The sequence below is a fragment of the Belonocnema kinseyi genome, chromosome 3, assembly GCF_010883055.1.
Source record: "Belonocnema kinseyi isolate 2016_QV_RU_SX_M_011 chromosome 3, B_treatae_v1, whole genome shotgun sequence".
NCBI classification, from domain to species: Eukaryota; Metazoa; Arthropoda; class Insecta; order Hymenoptera; family Cynipidae; genus Belonocnema; species Belonocnema kinseyi.
Genome location: NC_046659.1, coordinates 98,069,280 through 98,072,195, shown reverse-complemented (window position 1 = coordinate 98,072,195; position 2,916 = coordinate 98,069,280). Strand labels below are relative to the sequence as shown.

The window sequence follows — 2,916 nt, the reverse complement described above, 5'->3', positions numbered from 1 at the left end:
TTAACTGGAAGTAAGGGGAAGGAATGTTGAGAAAATGAGGGTAAATGTTAATAGGGGAAGAAGAGGAAGAAGGAGGAGTAGAGAAAGTAGAAAAAGTGAGGGGAAAGGTGGATAAATGTGGGGAAATAAGGGCAGGGGAACTAGAGGAAACGAGGGAAGAAAAGTAGGGGAAGTGTGTATAATAAGGAAGGGGAATTGAGGAAAATAAGGGTAAATGAGGGAAGGGAAAGTAGGAGAAGTGAGGGTAATGCGGGATTTGGAAATGAGGAGAAACGTGGGATGGAAAAGTAGGAGAAGAAAAGTGTTGAATGGGAACGTAGAAGAAAAAGAAGTCGGAAAAGTGAGGTGAAGTGAAGTTTGAAGTAATGGTGAGGATTGATAGGGGTGAAGAGGTCAGTAGAGTCGAAGGAGAAAACTTCTCACAGTTATTTGTCGACCTGAATTCCCAATATCAAAATTTTCTTGTTGCATTTTGCTCAAGGGCATCGCCAACCCTAATGTCACATTCTGCATTAACTCCTTCCACCCCCTATGTCCCACAATGTCACAATATCTGCACTCTACCCCCTAGCAGTGTAATGTAATTTTCGAACGCTCCCTATCCTAGTTATGAATCAACTAACCTATCTTCTTGTTGAACAATGTAAATAAAGATAGGCATTAAAGTCTTCAGGTGCGGAAGTCTTCTACCCACTCGTTAACTACCGACAGGGACAATCGCACGAGGTCTTGACCTTAGCCCTCATGGGCATGGTGATTATTCCCAATGGTTTCATCAAGACATCGGATGAAGACTCCCTTCTTCGCGGAGGATAGAGAGACAGATTTAAGTGTACTATGGAGGTGGCGAGAGGCCCCACCTGCTAATAAAAGCCGCTCACTAAGCGCAGCCACACAGACAGTCACAGAAAGCGAAGGAGCAGGAGCTACGCGAGCTCCCTTAAGACTTTAAGTCCGAGTTTAAGTTTCAAGTGACGGATATCCGTGTGTGGTGAGTTATTATCCTCGAATCATCGTCCACCCTTAAAGGATACCAACTTCCGGTGCCGTTCAAATTAATACTCGCGCATCATTTATCTCACAAGAGAAGCCTATCAAGTGGTGCTTATTAAAAAAAAGGATTATCATAATTAAGGACCATCGAATCGTAAGCACATTTTGGCTAGAAAAAGGCCTTTTGTTCTTCGTCCTTCAGGTCACACCGAAACGAGTGAAATTTTGTGTCTGGACCATATAGAAAATAAATTTGAATTAAAGGATGACTGAGAACAAAGATGTCGATTGTGTTTCAATTACTGTGAAATTTGTAACTTCTGATTTTGAACATAGATCACTGTCATAGTGTCTAAATTTTTCTTCGTTTCTCATAACTGTTGCAACTGTAAGCTACATAGAAGTCGCTGATTTCAAAAAGCAGAGTTATCAGGACATTCTTGAGAAGAAATGAAGATAATGTTTCTAGCTATTTCTTAAAAAAACCATAATCCTTACTTAAAATAAAATATGGCACAGTTTAAAGTTTATGTTCGACTCTGCTCTGCTTCTGGCAAGCTTAGAATCTTGCATAAAATGTATTGTCTCGTAAAGCTAACGTCTTACAGTAACTCTGAAAAATAATGTGCCCGAGTGAACGAGAAAGTTTTCAAGACTCGTGGCAGTTAGTAACTGAGGTTGCCATTAACTTTTCTCGGTGTGCGTAGAGTGTTTAAGTGACAAGAATTAAACAAGCCAATCAGTGGTCTCTAAGCATGAAATAATATTTGAAAATGAACTGCGAAGAGGGAATATTCAGTTTCACTCATTTCAACGTGACCTGTGACTTGAAGAAGGCTTCGTAACGTGCCGTGAAACTGTTTTCTAGGATGATAGTATAATTGAGGGCAGTGCATTGGGAGAAATTTTTTTATTTTGAAAAATTCTTATTCATTTGTCTTTGAAGCACGTGAAGAGAAAATCGAAACTTGCACGAGACTTGAGGCAACTCGATCTTGAAATGAAGCGTCGTTTGGAATGTTGTTTGAGACGAGTCTCGACGTTTTTTTCTTTGCAAAATGTCATGTAAATTACACTATTAGTGTAATATAGTCATTTTTACTCTGAGATCAAATTGTCAATCAAAGCGTCAATTTTAATATTTGCAGAAAATAAATTGGCTAAGAAATTGCAAATCCAAATCACAATCTTGATGACCATAATAATCATTTCTTCCTAGTAAATTTCTCTTGTTCGTCTGTATCAATAACACTTATCTAGACTCTCCAAATTGTCAGAAATAATTTTTGTAAGATTGGAATATTGCGTGGATTATAATTAGAGACACCTATATTTTAACGATAAAAAACTTATGTAATTCGTTACAAATATCCTAGTTACATTGTAAATCATGATTTCCATCTGTTCTGCAAAAAAAATTGGAAAGTACTCAATGAATATTCAGGAAATTGATGTATTTAGCATAACTATTTTTTCGTTATTTATATGATTATTTTTTCTTGGATGAGTTTTCTTTCAAAGGATATTGTAATCAATGCATAAGGATAAAATTAAAGAATAATTAGTTACGGAATTTTGTATAGCGTTATCATTTTCAATTTTTTATTTGATTGAGAGTCTTCAATAAAACAGGAAGATAAATTGGCAAACATCACACTGCCCTTGTCCTACTTTTTTTTAGTACTGTATAATGTTTCATTAAAAATTATAATTATGATGTTGACACTTAGCAGGTCCAAAGTGTCATATGCAAACATGCGGAGCAAAATGAAAGGTATTTCTATTGAGGACGTACGTTTTTCTACGTTCAGTGTCATTTCCTGATTTAAAGGAATATTTATTTTTAAACCCAATTTGTATTTACCTTTGATTGGTTATATGCAAAATTAATTAATCTTATAAAATGAAAATAAGAGACTGAAA

At 36.3% G+C, this 2,916-nt stretch overlaps 1 protein-coding gene across 1 annotated transcript in view; it reads left to right on the top strand.

The window, feature by feature from the left end:
* The first annotated feature begins 889 nt into the window (after positions 1–889).
* The window catches only part of LOC117169945 (sal-like protein 3), an 88,692-nt gene continuing 86,665 nt past the window's right edge, over positions 890–2,916 (top strand). The window contains exon 1 of the mRNA XM_033356455.1: positions 890–991. The gene's annotated coding sequence lies outside the window, so the exon portion shown is untranslated. The remainder of the gene's footprint in view (positions 992–2,916) is intronic.